Source organism: Enoplosus armatus, chromosome 18, assembly GCF_043641665.1.
Source record: "Enoplosus armatus isolate fEnoArm2 chromosome 18, fEnoArm2.hap1, whole genome shotgun sequence".
NCBI lineage: Eukaryota > Metazoa > Chordata > Actinopteri > Centrarchiformes > Enoplosidae > Enoplosus > Enoplosus armatus.
This window is the reverse complement of record NC_092197.1, coordinates 12,155,461-12,176,173: the sequence shown is the minus strand read 5'-3', so window position 1 is coordinate 12,176,173 and position 20,713 is coordinate 12,155,461. Positions and strand designations below refer to the sequence as shown.

The window sequence follows — 20,713 nt, the reverse complement described above, 5'->3', positions numbered from 1 at the left end:
GCAGCAAGTGTGGAGCTGCTAAACAGTGCTGATATGATTTGGTGGTGCAGTTTGAATGAGCAGCAAGTGGGAAAGATAACAATACAAAGACCATGATAGTGACTCATACCCTTTAATCAAAGAGAAATATGTTTCGCAGTGCTTTATAATCTGTTGACGCTGGTGTTGTGGAAAAAGGAGCTGTCTCTCCCTAAAGTCATATAATACACTGTGCTGAGTTTACAACAAGACATTATGAAGCCAGTTATCTGAACCTCAGGAAACTTGTTCCAAAGCAGAGAAAATGATCTTCCCCATGTGGTTTCCTCTGAGTACTTGCATCCCATGAGAAAAGGGGCCTTTTTGTTAAGTGATGTAATGATATACTGTGCCTTGTAATATATTTTGTAATTCATATCGTTATTTAATTATTTGATCAAAATGTGCATGTAATGGGTGCTGAGACTTGCCGTCTGCAACTGAACCAGCTGCTGGTGAGTCCACCATGTGTGTTGTTATTTGCCCTTTTTGACAAACTTTGATCTGATCTGTTGAACTCCAATGAACTTTGCTGTATACTATATTTTACAAGGGATGTTTGCTCTCCATGGTCCTGAAATTCTCCATTTTATTCAGGAGTAATGATTTGTTTGAATTGCTTTCTTACCAGTTGATTGATATCAGAAACACATCTCCACCTCAAATCTTTTATTGCTTCGACACATTAATAGCTGCTGTTTAATTGGCTGGTACATGGACTGGTTGGCTGTTGGCTCCTGTCATGTTAATCCACAATGTTGGACTCTTGGTAAACGATTGATGGCTTTGAGCAATGTTTTGTTATCCGGAGGAAGCGAGAACGAAACTCCGAAAAAGACGATATTGAGCGGTGCAGGTGGAGGCTGCAGTTAATTGGGAATCCATGCCAGGTTTTATTTCCGCTGGAATGCCCCGCTATCCGCGATACTGTAGGTCGCTTAATGATGACGAGAAGACAATGTAGACCGCAAAGAGAGGAGCAGCAAACGGCTTTCAGGGCACGTCGGGGGGAAAAGCAAAACATCTAGCGTGGAAATGGGTTGTGTGAACAACTTCCCTTCATCGGCAGAGCTGTGCACCCGTCAGTCTGAGGGAAACATCCCCCACACCGAGACCTGTCTGTTTCAGGATGCCACAAAGCAAGGCGTGTTACTGCTATCTGTGATGGACCGAACCAAACAGCCAGCAAACTTGAGAGGCGAGTTATTTTCAAAATTAAATTAAAGGTGCACGAAAAAAAAGCGATCAGCTCAGACAGTTAGCGCGTGCCGTACTCATGCTGTCTTCGCGAGGATACGCGATCTTTTTATTACAGTTATTTTCCAAGTCCATGATCTTGATTTGGAGAAAGGCTGAAGCCAACAATCGCAGCGTTAGCGAGTTAGTGTTTTTTAAGTTGCCGTCTAGCACAATGTGGCCATTAGAGAGGGAGGGAAAGAGAGAGCAGCACTCTGTGTTGACACAGGGGAGCAGGGCATCCTCGGCTGTAGCAGAGGGGGGCGGGGTCCTCCTCTTTGCGGAGCAGGGCTCACCTGCATGGTAAGGTTTGTGACAGCTGATCACTTGAGGTGCTTGTCAGAAATCATGAAACTGTTGAATGCTCTCCTTTGTCATGGATTATTAGTATGTGGCTTCACTTGTTTTATTCATATGCATCCTGCTTCCAGCCCTGATGTCCTTTGGCAGAGGTCAGAGAGGAGGGGGCTTGACCCTCCATAGTAAACAATCAGTTGTGATTCACAAGCGAGTATGAGATTTAAAAAATATATTTTAGAGTGATAATCATTGATGGCAAGTTAATGTAGTTTGTCGTGCATTAGTCATGGTAATTTGACCTTTCGCTTGATCTCCATTTAATGAGTGGCACTACCTGTAGCCAACATTCTGCTGTGTGTTTTGTGGTGGCATATTTGCAGTTCAAAAGTCTACTTTGGCATAATATTAGTGGTACCCTGCCAGATCATCTGTAGCCTGTGAATGGAGCCTTCATAATGAGTTTATGGACCCTTGCATAAATCAAATACAACTGGTCAGAAGACTCTGGTAAAGGAGTTATTTAAGTTAAAGACTTATTTTCTTCCTAAGTTTGTACTTACGCAGCAGTAAGCAGTTTAATAATGAGTTTGCTTTGTATGCGTTAGTTGTTAATTTGTTAAACTCAGACATGCACAATACACATGGGTGCGGAAGTGTATGTGTTGGTAGTTTTTCTTAAAAACACTGTAGTTAGATACACATTTGTTCTCTGCAAGATATACATATATCACTATTACCACAAATCCATGCTAAATGGGAAGTTTCTGTTTCCTTTTCTTTCATACTGCCTCCCGTGTAATGCAAGCCTCATTTCATGCGGTTGTTTCATCACTGCTGAATGAATAGGGCTGTTATCACAGAGAACAAAATCACATTTTCTCACTCTGTGTAGTTCTAGTCAGACTTCAGACTTTTTCTGTGGACTATGTGTAGGCTGCACTCTAATCTGTGCCTATTTGCTTAATTGTTTCAGGTACATGCACTCACACAGGTCTGGATGCACCTTGTATGTCAGAGTTGGTGGTGTCAGTAAGGTGTGTTATCTAAGCAAGATGTTTCTTAAAGAGCAAAGTCTCAGTAAAGAAGGAAGATTTTAGGTTTGCTAGCCTCTTGGTGGGTCATAAAATGGGTCAATTGTTTTATTGCTTATGGACTTTAAACTTTTCAGTTAGTGCACAGCATTGTTTTTTTCAACTAGTAGTTATGCAGGTGTTGAAATTAAAGGAACTAGATACACATACAAACACATGTTCTGTACTTGTGGGGTACAGCTTACAGTTATGGGGCTGTGGTTGCAGTTATGCTACACAGAATCACACTCTCATAACTCTATATTTAATCACAGAATCACAAGAAAGTCCCAGTAGTTAGAAAGAAGCTAATACATAATATACACTCTGCATAGTTTTGTATTTTCTCATAGTTGTCAGTCAAAAAATAGCATATTGAGCAGTGCTATAGTATACATACATTATCAGTCAAACGCATTAAAATACTATTGACTATAAGCCCAAAAAGGGAATTATTTTCTAAATAGTTATAGAGCTCACTCTGAATTGTTTACACAACACAAAACACACAAGTCAACATTTTTCCACTTATGTACAAACACACATAGAATGCTCACAGAAGCCTAGCTACAGAGTGCACCGTTAAGATATGTGGGAGTTATTTAACCCATAAGTATTTCTCTTCTTCTGTTCCATATAAATGTTAACACACCAACACTCTGTGCCCCCCATGACACCTTCACATGTGCAAACACATGAAGCTGTTCTTTTGCACAGACACAAATACAGCAGGTGGTTTAGATGCAAAAACATGGAACCCTGGAGGACTGCTGCAGTGCATAACATATGCCATAGTCAGCTCAGGCTATTTCTGTTGCCCCTAGTCAGCCAGCCAAGAAGCAGCCCTGCCCATTTCGGACCAGCCCTGCAGGTTAAGCCATTGAGGCCTTGACTTTTTAATCATTTTAAGCTCTGGATTCATTTTAAGCAAATTTTGCTCCATCCAAGCACTTGCATGTATGGATTCATAGTGGAGATTGGGTAATCTACATATAGTTAACAAGAAAGATTATGAATTAGCAGAAACATGGGAAAAGGAACAAAGAGGTAAAGGTTACCTCAGTTATTCTGCCGTAGATTGACCTTCACTGAGTGAAGTTATTTGCATACTCCTTTTTTCACATTATTGCTTACCTTCTCCCAAAAGAATTGTCATGTTCTGACTATTTGAATTTAAATCCAGTGCAAGAGTGCTCCTATACTAATTAATCTTCTTAATGTATGGCTTTGGCTAATACACATACAGCTAGTGTGTACAGTGCCCTGATGAATAGTCTGCAATAGTTAGTATGCTTACAGCATTCCTCATCAATAAAGATTTTAATTACTGCTCAGAAATGCTGACCAATGGACATTTTATGGTTTATGTGTTGCTCTTATAGCTGCGGTGTTGGCTGGGGCAACAGTAAAAACCCCGAAACACAGACCATTAAATATTTGGTTCGTGGGATTACATTTCATAGATTAGAAACTGTGAGAGAAACTATGAAAAAGCTTCACAGTGTAATTTAGAGTTGGTCTGAAAATAGCTTGCATATTGAAAAGCATTTAATGGTTGGTTTTGCCCAGTTATGTAAACAAATAATCCTTAATCCTCAGATCTTTAACCCACAGTAGCTGCATGGACATCAGAGAGGAGCAGCAGCTGAGCAGTTACAGTGGGAAAGAAAAAAAGAAGAAAAGTTTTTAGGAAAAGTTTAAATATGGTATTCTGCTCACATTTAGCTAAAGTGTTTCCAGGTGATCCACATAGCTCCCCTGTGCTATGCTATGCTATGCTGTGATAGACAGGTGCACAGGATGAGATAGAAGTAGCATGGATTTGATGGATGGGAATGGGTCAAAGTGTGGACAGAAATAGAAAACGTGCTGAACAATCAAAGAAAATGTGACTGGAGATAATGCATGAATATGGGAGTTGATAAAATGGGGGAAAAGTCCAGAAAGAGGCTAAGGAAAAATGTATGCAATGGAACATTGTGCAGAGCTGTGTGACTAAAAACCATAGACAAAATAGTAACTTGACAACAATATTGCTGGAAATTTGTTTGTAAATGATCCACATTAAAATCTAATTAAATCGTGTTTTTGGAGGCCCTGTGAATTGCCAGATAATGTTTTAAGAGTGCCTTAACAAGTGATTATTACATGGTGTGAGATTTTGTACCACTGATAATATTACAGATTGCAATGTAATAACTTGAGTTAATACACTCCTATTATTCCTACAAGGTTATCAAGGTTATCTAACATCATTATCATCGGTTCAAGATGTGTCACATGGCTTAACCGCTGGGTAATTAAATGCTGTATTCATAGATTAACTGGCAATGTATTACACACCATGTTTCATTCACCCATTTAGTGTTAGAAATGTGTATTTACAGTGAGAGAAAATAGAGAAAGAGAGAGGGAGACCAAGAGTAGGGTTAATTGGAAAAGAGGAGCTCTGGAGCAGAGCTGTGAGAGAGGCTAGCAAGTGTATGCGATAAAGTGGAGGCTGTGGTTATTAGCAGAGGAAGGGAAGGATGAGGGTGTAAACAAAGGAACTAGAGACGGCGGAAAGGGAGAGATGAAAAGATGTGGGAGGGTGGGATGGGAACTATTAGGAGAAGGGATGGATGGATAGATGGATGAACAAATACATGGAATGGATGTGCACAGAGAGCCTTAACAGCCTAAGGTGAAGCGAGAGACTGACTTCTGCTTCACACTGATACCACAGACTGAATTGATGTGATACCTCTTCCTCTCCCTCCTCTCTCTCCATCTCTCTGTGGGAATTCTCTGACCCAGTTAGCTCCTCCACCAGGCAGCAGCAGAGTTATTTTTACATATTAACAGGAGACAATACTTTGTCCTCTGCTTGTCCTCCCCTCCTCGGTATGCTTCCTTCCGCTCCTCTCCTCCTCCATCGTAGCTGTTCCCATAATTTCTGCGCCTCTTCCCCCCTTTTCTATATTAGTCTCCATTGGCTTTGATCCTTTGTCCTCCTTTAGGGATGTAAAGGTTCATCAACTCCCTGCTTGGTTTGGTACAAGATACAGGCTTGATGGTTCAATATTATCACATAAGTTGAGCAAAATTGCTGACAATTATGCACATAAACAAAAGCAAATGACACGTTTTTAAATGTTATTTTAAGATCTCTGGAACAAGTTCTTAATTATACACCTGGGAATTTACTATTTGGTGTTGTACTATACTTGGTGCAGTGTGGCTAATGCTCTGCCATTGCACAACTAGAGAAAGGGCAATGTGTCTTGCATCATTGTGTTTCCGAATTAATTCACTCATTCACTAATCCCTATGTAATAAACACTTCATAGTTTGCTTAATATTGAGCTGTAAATTTAGATTTCAGACACTTATGACATTTTGCGTCATCACTGACAGATGTTGCACAGGGGAATAATTTTTCACTTCTAATTCAGAGAGGGGAGATGGTATAGTCTTAACATGTATGCAAATACTGTATGATTTAGATAAGTTAAATAAATAGACACCACATCATTCATTTTATATGCATTGTTTTCCTTTTATTGAATCTTGAAGGGCCAAAACCTCCTCTCCTCTTCTCTCCTCTCCTCTCCTCTCCTCTCCTCTCCTCTTCTCTCCTCTTCTCTCCTCTCCTCTCCTCTTTTCTCCTCTCCTCTCCTCTCCTCTTTTCTTCTCTCCTCTCCTCTCCTCTCCTCTCCTCTCCTCTCCTCTCCTCTTCTCTCCTCTCCTCTCCTCTTTTCTCCTCTCCTCTCCTCTTCTCTCCTCTTCTCTCCTCTCCTCTCCTCTTTTCTCCTCTCCTCTCCTCTCCTCTTTTCTTCTCTCCTCTCCTCTCCTCTCCTCTCCTCTTCTCTTCTCTCCTCTTCTCTCCTCTCCTCTCCTCTTTTCTTCTCTCCTCTCCTCTCCTCTTCTCTCCTCTTCTCTCCTCTCCTCTCCTCTTTTCTTCTCTCCTCTCCTCTCCTCTTCTCTCCTCTCCTCTCCTCTCCTCTTCTCTCCTCTCCTCTCCTCTCCTCTTTTCTCCTCTCCTCTCCTCTCCTCTTCTCTTCTCTTCTCTTCTCTTCTCTTCTCTTCTCTTCTCTTCTCTCCTCTCCTCTCCTCTCCTCTCCTCTCCTCTCCTCTTTTCTTCTCTCCTCTCCTCTTCTCTCCTCTCCTCTCCTCTCCTCTCCTCTCCTCTTCTCTTCTCTTCTCTCCTCTCCTCTCCTCTCCTCTCCTCTCTCTTCTCTTCTCTCTCCAGAGAGTAAAGGCACAGAGAGTGGTTGCAGGTGTAGACAGGTCATATATTCGCCTCCTAATGATGATGGATGGCAGGACTGCAGAGAGCGAGAACAGAGAGAAAAGTGGAGCGATGCAGGGAGATAAAGAAATAGCAGAGTAAGAGAAGACTGTGTTTATATTTGTCTGCTGGCAGGCAGGTGGTGGGAGTTTTAGTGATATGTTGATCCTCAAGTGTTTATATTGTTCTTGACATCTACCTGATAGCAAACAAACACATACACACACACACACACACACACACACACACACACACACACACACACATACACACATACACCTGTGTGGTGTGCGTGGTAACATCTGGTGTAGTGCACACTTCTGAAGACTCACATGCACCTTAAGCATGCGAACACACAAAGAGTCCCATCTCTGTCAGTCCTCACTTTTCTGCCCTTTTTGCAGAAGGAGAAGGCTCTGGCAATCTCTTGGTCTTGCTCTTACACTCTCTCTATCTCTCTCCTTCACACACACACACACACACACACACACACACACACACACACTCATTTTCTCGTCTCCACTGATGGCTTCACAAACAGTGATGTGCAGTTTTTAGTGGCATAATGAATTTTCTAAAATCTTTGCATCATCTCCCTGTACAGATTGACAAATCAGTAAATCACTATCTCTGCAGATGATCATATTGTCTTATCATAAAGGGAATCGTCAGTGCAAAGCAAACACACACTCCAAGAGATAGAGGCTATCGACAAACAAGTACGTGAAAGGATTAATCACACACTGTGATAAGATCCCCGTCAAAAAGAGAATTAAAAAAGAGAATAAATATTAGGTAATATTAGGAGTAGAGCTACAACTAACGATGACTGTTACTATCAGTGTTCATAAAAATAAAATACAAATGCGCATCACAATTTCCCAGAGCCCAAGGTGAAATTACTTGTCTAAAACCATTATATATTCGGTTACAAACATGTAAAGCAGAGAAAAAGCAACACATCAGAAGCTAGTACCTAAGTGTAGGTTGAAACCTCAATACTTTTTTGTTACCATAATGTTTGTACCTCAAAATCTGTCAAACACTGACACTGGCGTCAAATTTCTGGTAAGATTAGTCATCTTGTTTACTTGTTCTTTGATCAGATAGTTCCTGTTTTCATCAACATTTTGCCAGTTTTAGAGTCTCTTATTTAAGTAAAGCTCTGGTATGATCGTTGTATTTAGACAACATTTTACATTTGAGAAGTTAATATTTCTGAAGTAAAGTATCAAACCAAAAAAATGGTAGTTATGCCAGGCAATGTTTGGGATTTTTACTTGATAAATTACATTAATGATTAATCTAATCTCCTAATCTCAGAAGCTGATCAAACCAACTCTACTGTAGCTGCTGATGCTGAAGAATTGGTTTTTGATATCTGGAAGAAAGGGAGCACAGTCCTTACTCTGCCCCTACAACAGAAGCCAGGTTGTTGCTCTTTAGACATGGTGTCAGTACTGAATGGGAGGACACGTGGGGTCGCAAGCAATCGCATTCACCACACTACAGTTATTTTCTCACTGACAACCTTCTCTCAGCGCAGCTCACCCCTCTGCTATGTCACACCTTCCCATCTCAGACGTCCAATAGGAGTGTGAATGTAAGGTTGACAGATAGGAAGTGTTAAGACCCCATGTGTTGGGGTTACCACAGAGTACACCCACATACACACACATGCACACAGACACAGTGTTAAAGTCTCACCCTTTCCTAAGTACAGACAAGGAGGCAGGCTGTAGCTATGGCAACCCAGAGAGAGGGGAAATGATTGGGCAAGGCTTGGATTTGTTAAGAGCTACTGTATGAAGCCTAGGGCGAGACTTAGTCACTCTTTCTCATTTGGTGTGTGTTGATACAAGAGTGGGTGAGAGAAACACAAGGAGTCAAGACTTCCCTTGCTTATTCGTCTTCCTGTCTGTCTGCCCTTTTCATGTTCTGTTAGAGCACTCTGTCAGTTGTCAAGCTGACATGATAGATCTGGGTGAGCACAGCATTTACTTGCTGCAGCACGGCCTATAAACCTGGAAAAAAAGACTGTGAATTGCATCAGTTGCATACACTTGCATGCCTAATTGAATGAAATGAAACCCTTCACAGGGGAGATACAAAACAGCCGCAGAGAAGCTGTGACATCAAATAGACCATATAAGCCCAAATGTCGCACTGAAACACAAGCACATGTTCATATTTTGCCTTTAGAGGAGAACTCCCGGTTTTGACGTGATCTGGTGCCATTGAGAGTTGCAATACACTCTTGTGTCCTTTTACTCTTGTATCGCATCAACACAGCCCTTTACAGTATGCTGTCAAAAATTAGTTATTCCTGTAACATCATGACATGAAATGCACATTTACAAAATAGAACACATTAAAATATTTTCGGGAGGTGTTTTCTGTTCTATTTCTAGTCATTTCCTTGGTGTGTCAACTTTTATTGGCGAGTTCCATACAGGATGCCTAAGTTATGCATCCTACACGGCATTAGTGTCATTGATTTTATAGGGACCTATGCCTAGACATACAAGTGTGCCCACAAACCAGCACCAATTGCTGCAGCTGTATGGATAGAGGGGGTCTTTAGTGATGTTTGAAACAGGGGTGTCTTTGTAGATGTCAGATCACAACCAGCGACTGGGGCTCACTGTGTGTGTGTGTGTGTGTGTGTGTGTGTGTGTGTGTGTGTGTGTGTGTGTGTGTACTTTTTGCGTTCAGCTGTTACTAGAGCCTCAGCTCAGTGTCCCACCAGGAAAGGCCTATTTTCTTGTTACATTTTGAATTATGTGCTCGATAAATAGAAGGTACTTACTCATATTTGAAAAGAGGTATGGTTTTCTGGTCCGTGTCAGACTTTTCATAAGATAGACATTTTTCTATCATCATGTCACACAGCCCTTCAAACAGCTTTGCTTGAATAAACTGAATAACTCTACAGAATTTAGAGGGCTGTCCATGTGCCTTTTAGCAAAGCAAAAAGTTGCTGTACCACAATTTTGATTAGTACAGATGCCATTATCTCTTTTTTTTTTTTTACTTCTTTTTGTAGAACAAAGGGGAGAGGAACCCTTTGATCAATAGTGGAACGATACAATGCTGAAAAAGCATTGTCTTTCTTTCTAAATTAAAATCGTTCCTTTTCTAATTGGGCTTTTGGCCTTCAGAGAATTTAGGGGTTTTATTTCAAACTCAACATAAAAGTTAAGTGTGTCCTTTTGTTTGTTTGTTTGTGTGTGTGTGTGTGTGTGTGTGTGTGTGTGTGTGTGTGTGTGTGTGTGCGGTAGAGTTCATCGAAATTCTCTGTAATGTTTCTTGCGTCAAACCTGCAGTAGAGACTAATCATTTTACGACTATTCATTTTTTATGAGTAGTAGAATAGATAAGTGGCTTATTCTCAAACTCGAAATTTGTGATTCAGTCAAACTGGTCACTAGATCATTTCTTACAAGAGAAGGCTATTTAATTTCTCTGAACACTTGCTCCTGGGAATAAAGGAGTACAGTCAGCAGGAAATAACTCTGCAATAGCTGCATCTCTATGAGCTTAAATTGCTTTTATTGTTGAGTGGAAGGAGGCCGAGCAAAGCTTCCTGACCCACAAGAATGAGGAACAACAGGCTGAACCTGGAAACTCCCTGGCACCTCTCACTCTGTCTCCACTCCCTTGTTGCTTCTCCCAAGCTCATGCTCTACCTCTTTCACTTCACCATCAGCATCGTCATTTCTCTGTCATCTTATTTCACTGCTGAATTCTGCACTCTGTTGTGGCTCTGGCTAGGATGCAAACATGGATTTCATCAATGTCTTTTGTATACAAACCAGGTCTTTCCATCCTCGTTCCTGCTGTTAATCCGCGTCTCCTTCTCATCCATGTTTTCATATTGCCCCCCCACACACACACTCCATCCAGCCGCAACCCATCTCACCCTTCACCCTCTAGTTGTTTCCTGATTGGAATTCCAAAGCCAAGGCTAAGTCAGTGGAGATCTATGGGCCAGCCTGCCTTATATACTGAGGAAATACAGGAACAGAGAACCAATTCTAGAGCTTCCTCCAATGTATGTATGTGTGTGCGCCATGCATGTACATTTGTGGGCGAGAGAGGGCTTTGTTCCTCTTTGGCAAGTGGTTCTCTATGTACTGCAGTCTTTCTGTACATCATTTGAAGTTATGCGGCTGTGTATGTTTTATATCTGTGACTTGTCTGGTTACCTGCACCTTGGGCTAGGAAATGGACAGACTCTTAACTTGCACGCACAATACCATACATATACACACTGGTCTCAGAAGTCTTTGAACTGAATTAATTCAGAAAATTGCCCCTTTATGTTTTTAAACGCATACAAATCGTGCATGCAACCGCATCAATGTAATGAAAATGATTTCTAACGGAGATTATCTGGATTAGGATTACATGTAATATTTTTAAATTGAGAATGAGGTTAGGGATACTCTCTCACATCATAATTACTGTTAGAGTGTATGAATATTAAAAAGGGATTGTCATTGTAATTTTATTTCACAAATTGAATAGCAAAACAAATTTTGAATGAAATGAAATGGTCTGTTATGTTTTTATGAAAGCACAGTGGTGTTTCACAGCAAGATCAAATGCCTCCCATGACATGTCAATCTCACTCAGACTCAAAGCTAAAGGAAATGTCAATGACCACATTTTCACAGACTGCAATATTAATAAAATAATCTGATATACTAAATAAGCAGCATTTTCTGACTGGTCCATGATAATAATAAGGCCTGGAGCACAGGACCAAACATAATGCAAAGATGGTTAGAGATAACACAAAGTAAAATCAACAATGTCACCTTATTGTATTACTAGATGACCAACACACTGTACTGAGGAAGCCTGAGAAATGGTTCACAGTAATACAGCTTCACTTGTAATGATGTTTAAAAAACAACAAATGTGTGCAGCACAACAGAATTGAAGCAAAAACGGCCATTTTAATAACATTAAAATTGTTTAAAAGCTAGGGTCTCATGCAGCATGTGAACCAGAAAGCACAATCCTGGCTGAACTTGGTACGTTCAGATGGAGAGACAAGAGAGAAGACTAACTGGACAGACTGGTTAATGTGTGTGTTTTATGGGGGCATGTGAACTCGTGTGTACCCATGGCTTTTTGTGTAGGTTTCCATGTTGGTGGTGTGTATGTTTATATGTTCACAATGTGTGTTTTTGGTTACATTTCTCTAACCCCTTCTCTGATTAAAAAATGACAATCCCTGACACTGACAATCTGTCACTAACAAGCTCAATTTCATACAGGTTGTGTTTTATGCAGTGAGTCAGGTTCTTCTACCACCTACTGTAGCATAAAATTATGTCTTTGTTTATGCTCCATTGCACCATTGCTTCTGAGTTTGACACCTAGCATCTTATTTCTCACTATCAGTAATGGTTTACAAATGAGATGTGAAGGGTTGCCAAATTAAATAATGCTGTCGACTGAAGGTTTATTTTTCTCTCTCATGAGCACTCTATTGAGAACACGTGTCACTCAATGGAAACCATTATCTGACAGTATGTCTCCAATAGCCCCCATAGAAGTGCTCTGCTACAGAGAGAAGAAACACATATCTGTGATGAGTTGTTTTTTCCCCATCTTTTAGAGGTGTGAAAAATGATTTACAAACCTAGTCTACATGCCATACTTTACCTTTGCCCAATACATCTGGTTTTCTGTGGAAAAATAACTAGATATTTAGATATAATATTAACATCCCTCAATTCAGTTTGACTTCATGCAGCACTTTTGTTTGTGATGTGACTTATATGTCAATTCCATATTGAATATGACGTACAGTTTGTAATATTTGTTAGTATCAAACTGTAATCACTCCAACAGATTGCTGACTGCCATGTTTTAATGATGATCAATCTTTTGCTTGAAAAATTGATTTTGCACCTGTTGCACCTGTCTGTTATTAATTAATTTTTAATTTGCTTGTTTTTCCCGTGTATGTTTTTTGGCAGTTGTTCCGCACTCAAAGAAAACACAGGCTATATATCCTATTTAACTTCTTGCTTAGCTGTTCAAGGACCTGTATTATAAACTGTAGCAGTCGTAGTTTTGAGTCACTGTCCAAGACACAAAATGCTGAATAGTGTGTTTTTGTTTAACACCGCCTGCAGTTTTCAAACAACTTCCACAACTCTCACCAACCTCATTTTCATGCTCACCTCCTCTTGTCACATCTAGTTGTCCAACTGTCAGTTTTTCTAAACAAAGCATACAAAATTATGAAAATGAAAAAATGAAATGGAATGTGTCAATCTAGACATTACCCAAATATAGATAAATACAAAGTTAAAGGGTTTGCAATACTTAATAAGACAAAATAAGATTTTTAATTAGGTTGTAATGATTGGTTTGAAATGCGTTTTTTAAGTTCTACAGGGTGATTTGCATCAGAATGCGACTGGGAACCAGTTTGTCTTGTGGCACCATGACATTACATCCATTACACCAACCAACACCCACCTGAGTTATGTTCTATTATACAAGGTGTGACCACTTCTCCAAACAACACAAAGCAAATACTGTAGATTGGTTCTGCTTTGATTTTCTTGGCTGTGTGTCTCGTGTTTGTAGGAGGGCGCACCGCCCTCTGTTCGTTGTATCCGGTTTGTCAGGATCATCACTGTTAGACTTCGCTACACAGTGAGGGACATGTGATTACATAGTATCTCAGAGGGTTGTATTTTATGCATTGTAAACTGTACATAGACACTGGACTGTATATGGTTTGTTTGGATTATTGCTGTTTTTTCAGACATCTAACTCCCCTCATAAACACTATGACAATGGCAGTTAGGTAAAGGAGATTCTAATTTATAAATAGATGTAGTTGAAACCTACATCTGAATATTTAAACAACTTTTCAGTTGATAAATAAGTTTCTACAAGGTAGTGTGAAGGTGAAAAGCTACAGGTGCTTATTGCTTTATGGTTGTACATCAGACTTCCATAGCAATGCTGGGAACATAAAAGAAGAATTGGTTGGCAGCGCATTATACAAGCTTTGGAAAGCGGATAATGTTGGGATAATTCAGCTAATAGGCAGCTTTTCTCAAAGTCAAACATGTCTTAGAGGAATAAACTATAACTTTCTCTGAAAGTCTGTGATACAGTGCTACATGTTTCAGGCTCTGTAATCTGTTTGCATGGAAGGAAAATGTGGAAATGAAACTGATGTTGCGTGCACGTATTTATGTAGAGACATGTATGCAAATGAAAAGGGAGGGCCTACTTTCTCTGCAGGAGCAGGGTCTCAATTTTCTGGTCAGTGAGTGTTTGTGTTTTTCCACAAATAGTTTACTTCAGTTTCTCTCCCTTCTTACTGTCACTTCTTCGATTCTTTCGCTCTTTCCTAGCCTCAGTCCCCTCTGCCCTGTCCCCTCTGCCCTCACCACTTCCCCACTGCCCTTTTCTGGTGATGTTTGCAGAAAGGTGATGAGAAAGTAACATAACAATGAGGGTCTGCTGTACACATAAGTGAATCAGTCATACTTCAATAATTACTCTTATCGCACAGAGATTAAAGATGCCCCCCCCGCTCTTGCCTTGAAAACAGTTTTTTTTCTTAAACATATCAGTGGAGTGTGTACGTGCATATACTGTGCAGGGAAATGCATGATACTTAAATAACTATTTAAGTACACAAGCATGTCTTTATTTGCACCAAATTTGTTTTGGATGTTTCAGCTGATTTCAGTCAAGCTGAACATGATCCTTAAGTGCTGTCGTACTGATGTTAACTGACCTTTGATCTCGTGTCCTCTCAGGTGCTGAACCCTGCCTGCTCTGACACCGTGACTCCAGACAGACACAGTAGTGGCTGACAGACACTGATAAATAAGTGGGCATATAAACAGACAGAAGGACAGAGGGAGGTGAGTGGAACGAATAAGGCAATCCATTCTTATCTCGCTGTCTATATTTCTCTATATATTCTATCTTTTTGCTTTGTGTTGCTCTGTGTGTGAAGGGCTGCTGCATGAATGGTGGCTCATTGTTTACATTGCAGCCCAATCAGCCAAGAAACAAGAGAAGCCCTGTGGCAAAGAGGTTGGTTAACACCCCTGCTGAGCCCAAGAATGAGTGTGTTTGTCTGTGCGTCTGTATGTGTTTGTTATGTCACTTCAGCCTGAGTTCATGTGGAAAGAGTCAAGATCATTATGTTCACGAGGAGGCAGTGGTTTTCACCCTGCACTGTGAGGAATTCCTCTCAGTGTGTTGCAAGTACTGAGCAACAAGAATGGCAGCACAGATCTGCCCTTTTTCACATGTTGACACGAAAGCTTTTTGAGGCCAAGAAGAGAAAGCTTGTAAGTGGGACAGGTAGCATTGAATCTAATGTTGGTAAAAGTTTTCTTCTCTCGACCGATATATCTCATGCCCTCCTACTGTATCTGCTCACCTATATGCATTCTTTACTCATCTGTGTATCTGAGTAAACAAAAGCCCCACGTTCACCTTGTGGCCTGGTCTTTAGTATTAATGTACGCTGAGGATGCTTTTAGGGTAGACACATTTTTTTGATCACAGTAGCTCAGGGGCTGTGGTCCGAGTGGTTGCAGAGTTCACCCACTGCTTTGGTAAAACTGCCTACTTATGTATGCAAAGTAGCTTTTATGCAATTCACCCGGCGGCCTTCCCCCACTATCATCTCAGTGGGAGTGTTTTGGGGTCTGCATGTCTGTGTTTATGTGTAAATAATTGATTGCTGTAGAGGTTTTTTAGTGGATCGCTGGTGAGACTGAAGCAGGCAGAAAAGGCTGCTCCGCTCCACAGTGTGCATAACATAACCTTACAATGTCTGCTGCTGCTCAGCGGGCTCTCTGTGTCGTCTGGGGCGGCCTGTTGGTGTACAGTCAGTTTAGTTGGTGTTAGTGCTGCGGAAATGAATTGAATCACAGAATCACAGGAAATCCAATCATTAAAATCATTTTTCAAGCCAAAGTACACAGTAAAGCCGCACATTAGCCGGGTTTGCCGCTTTTCTGTGTTCTATGTCACTGTAAATTTAAGATGTCTGACTTGAAGCTCTGAAAAATTGTGCACTTTTCACAATTTCTAAACATGTTTTACACTAAATGATTAATTGATTCAACTAAAAAGAATAACCCATTAATTGATAGTGACAATCATCAGTAGTTGTAGCCCTAGTTTGTATGGTGTTTAACAGTTACAGGGTGATAAGCCAAACAGTGTTTTCTGGTTATGTCACATACTGTACATCTTGTTGTGTTTTTCCAACAAGAAATATCTTCGCCATAGAAGCCCCCCTTCTTTGCATTTCCCCCTCTCTTTTTTTTCCACACTTTAATTTTTCAGTCTTCTCTACTTTCCGATATCTTACTTGGCCTTCTATCACTGAATGTCTTTATTTCTCTCTGCCTCATCCTCGCTTTTTCTTCTTCTTCCTGTGTGTCATTCCTTCTCTCTTTCTTGCCCCTTAGCCGCAGTGTCCTTGAGAAAGCAGTGACTTTGCCGGTGAGCGCAGCAGAGCGCATCTCTCTCTCTCTCTCTCTCTCTTGCTCACATGCTCTCTCGCTGACACTCACTCAACGCACACACACATTTGGTAGGTCCATGGCAACACTGTCAAGCAGAACCAGCCCTTACATGTCTCTTTCCTTTAGTCTCCATAAATAATTCATCACCCGTAACACTGGTTGTACTTTATGCAAATATTGACAAACCTATTGCAGAGAAAATTGAGTTGTTTCCGGTGTAGAGCACAATCTTTTGCCCGCTTACTCTTTCCAGAAACATATAGTAAATCATCAACAAACTGCTGACACAAGCAAAATATCTAAGCAATAGAGCGTTCCCCAAATCAGTTGTTCAGAAGGAAGTGAAAGGGAGTTGTAAGCTTTTAATTAGTCAATAGATATTTTTATTTTTTAATGTTTGTGGCTACTCGTCACATCCCACAGGGACATGCTCTGTGACATAAAAGATGACACTGGGTCCAATAAAAAGACAGCCAATAATTCAGGGTTTCAGTTAAATTCACTTAAAGGCTCTTGGTTAGATGATTGGATGTTTAAGAAAACTGGATTTAGGGCATAAGTTCAATTACTCTTCCTCAAGCTTTGTTACAGAATTCGGACAAATTGCCCTCAGCTGATACTGTAGTTAGCCTGCCAGCATGGGAATGTGATCCCTTTGTGCCCTCCTCCTCATTAAAGGTGCCCTCCGCTAATCTTGGATCATGATGGCCCATTGTTACAGTTTTCCGTAGCTTTTGAAATATAGATGGAGTGTGATTGTCTGGTTGTAAGATGAGATGTTATAGTCTCTTGATGGGGTTTGTTCTCATTGGTCTCTGTTTTCCATTGGAGTTCATGGAGTGCGTATTGGGTCACTGCTTTTTCCTGCAGCCTTACGTGTTTCCTGTAGGATATCAAGTGTCTTGTTGTTACCTAGCTGCAGTGCTATGTATGGCAGATGTGTTTTGGTTATTGCATCCTGAATGTTTAGCATAGATGGCAGTCAGGTTGAAATTATATATACACTGATATGTTGTAATCTACAAATTTCTATTTTAATCTATATTACATCTACATCTATATATCTACATTAACACACTTGTGCACTTCATGACAGTGTCTCAGTGTCACCATGTTATCTCTCTGTCTGTACGTATCTCTTGCACTCTTCCTTTATGTCCCACGTTCAGCTGAAAATGCTTCAGTAGCCATGGTGACCATTCCCAAGGGGAAAAGTTGAGGCTGAATCTCTTTCTCACTCTCTTTTCCCTCCTTTGTCTCATGCCTTGTTGCAATCTAATGCTTTCCTCGCACACAAACACAAACACACACAAACACACACATACACTAGCATGCCAGAATCTAAAAGCAGAGGAGATGCAGTTTATGAGTCACAATGTTGTTTTGGTTTGAGTTTAATTAAGCACTGGTGTAAAATAAGTGACCTAATTGCTGAGAAACACTGAGGACAGAGCTGAAGATGAATTTCTTTTTTTCTCAGTTTTCTACAATTTCTTTCTTTCTTTCTTGTTAGTGACCATGACAAAAGAGGCTGATGGAGAACGGCTATTGAAAGGGAAGGAAGGAAGATGAAATGAGAAGGCAAAGTAATTTCCTAAGAAGTGGGAGCTTGAAAAAGTTCTCGTTCTGATGGGTTATTCTGTGGTTGACTATGAGCTGTTCGTGTGTTTCTGGTTGTGTGTTGTATGCCTCCTCTGACAAAGGTAATTACTTTTTTTGTAACCTGGTCCTTATAGACTTGCATCATGCATCCATCCAAAAATATGTTTTTGTGCTGTTTGATCAGTTTATTTTAATTTCTCTTGTAATTAACCTTTTAAGAAATAATTTAATTGGAATGTAATAGGAAAAATAAAAGGTTGAAAATGATTGGAATTATCCTTTAATCTGTAAATCTCAATCTGTGGTTTTAATGGAGGTGGCCTTGGGCAAGACACAGTCTGAAAGACAAACTGGATTTTTATTTTTTAAATTGCAGGAAATTCAGTTTTGTGAATTCATAATAATTAATTGCTAATCATTAACAACAAGTTATTCCCGTGGCTAGGTAAGGTTTGTTTTAGTATTAATATAAAGCATTTTATTATAAAGACATTTCAGCGATGGCTTCTCGATGACTCTTTTTCCCTTCACACCCTCTCCCTTGTTCTTTCATCCCCCTTCCTCCCCTTCCTTCCTTCCTGTCTCCACCTTTCTCCGCTCACCCATTTTGGTCCATCTCAGTTTCCCACTTTCTTCTGCTATTCTTCCCATGCAGTTTTTATCCTTCACTATTTCGCCCTCTTCTTCCCTTATTCCCTTTCTTCAGCCTGACACGTCCCTCCATTCTTCTCACCTCATCTAAACCACTCACATCCTGTCATTCAGCCTTTTTCACTATCTCACTCATTTATGTCATCCTGCTTTCTATCTTCCTCCATCCACACACACACGTCATATGGCGTCTCCCTCTCTTCACCACATACTGTAAACCTTGTCTATCTCCCGCAGTCTGCTCATTTTTACCCTTTTATTCCCTTGTTTCTAACCATGCATTTTCTCCCTCTCTCCCACCGTACACCCCATCAGCCCCGCCCTTCCTCTCCTCTCTCTCTCTCTCCTCCTGTTCCTTCCTTTCTCCCCTCCGTCCTCTCCCCTGAGTCGGAGAGACAGACAGGAAGGAAGTGTGTAATGAAACGGCCGTATCGAGCACACTGCCCAAATTGACCTCGAATGAATGGAGTCACTGATCAGCCCCTGCTAAAGCAATGCAGATGAAGAAGTCGGGGGGGGGGGGGGGGGGGGGGGGGTAGCACACATTTTATGAATACTCCCATCAGACAGAATGAGTACACAAGCACGTTTACTTTGTCTATCTGTGAATCAAAGTGCACAATCAACAACGCTATGTGTGTGTTTATGTGGGAACTCATTTAAATGTTATTCTATTACTAGTGAACAGTATTTGAAATAATATAAGTATAGGAAATAACTTTTTCCTGCTGAATTTTGACTGAAATTGATAGTTGGCCATAGATTTCAGTCTTTTGAGCTGAAGGGGGAAGCAATCTGCATTCAAGAGATTTTCTCTCTTGTTTGTACAGAGAAGCAGACAGGCGAGGCAACAGCTAAAGAGAGTGAAATTTAGAAAAACACTGACAAACAGGAAGAGGCAGAATGACAGGATCCTGTGAATTAAATTTCTTAAAAACACTTGATCCTTCAATGTGATTTGGCTTTCGTAATATATCTTGCTAATCTGCTCATCTGCCTCCGCCCATCACACTACTGCTTTTATTAATGAAAATGGACATAGAGAGAAAGAGACAGACAGAATGGACACACCACTGGGATACCAAGCCGAGATACAGTATGTGTGCGTGCGTGTGTGTGTGTGTGTGTGTGTGTGTGTGTGTGTGTTTGTTTGCCAGCTTGCCTGCCAGTGTGTGTTGCCGGGTAGAAGCCCATTAGGGAATTAGTACACATCTGGACAACCGCACTGTCCTCATGTGCTCACAACTCGTAACATACAGTATACGTTTCAACAGTAGGAGGGTTTTAAGTCAACCACTGACCTACTGGACTCCTCTACTTTGTGTTCTCCATATCGATGTATTTACCAGTCGATTCTCTGCAGCTCTTTTTAATTTAAGAATTTAAAAATTTAGAATTTAGTAATTGAGCCAGAATGAGTTTTATACCTTTTATGTTAGGGTTAGGGTTAGGGTTAATGTCTCAAAATTTACAAATGAGATGACAATTCAATAACTTGATCATTTGCTGTGTCGCTAACTCTCCTTGTTTGCTATTTATTTATTTGTTATTTTATTATTAAATAATAGTGTCAGTAGGAAACCGACACTGCTTTTTCACTTAAATTTGACAGCTGGCGTTCATGTGTGTTTATAACTAGATAAAAATGCACAAACCTGCTCGGACAAACACATACACAAAGGGGTGGGGGTGTAACAGCTTTGTGTGTTGGCAAACATGAGCTTAGTGGTGAAGAGCCTTTCAAGCAGGATTAAGCTGCTAAGTGTCAATGGAACAGACAAGTAGGCCAAAGACCACTAGAATATCACTTACACTGCACCAATCGGTGTCAGTGTTCCCGTGTGTATGTACGGTGGTATGTAAAATAGGTACAGTACCAGGAAGTGTGCCGTAGATTAATGGTGGAAGAAATCAGCAGGACACACATGCACACACATACACACACATACACGCACTGTACGCACATTCAAAAGTCTTCTCACAGACTATGGACTGTGGAGCCTCGGCAGAGTCCTGGCAGGACC

General features: G+C 40.6%; 1 protein-coding gene across 1 annotated transcript in view; it reads left to right on the top strand.

Moving 5' to 3' along the window:
- The window catches only part of strbp (spermatid perinuclear RNA binding protein), a 70,748-nt gene that overhangs the window by 9,949 nt on the left and 40,086 nt on the right, over positions 1 to 20,713 (top strand). The window contains exon 2 of the mRNA XM_070924145.1: positions 14,703 to 14,810. The gene's annotated coding sequence lies outside the window, so the exon portion shown is untranslated. The remainder of the gene's footprint in view (positions 1 to 14,702; positions 14,811 to 20,713) is intronic.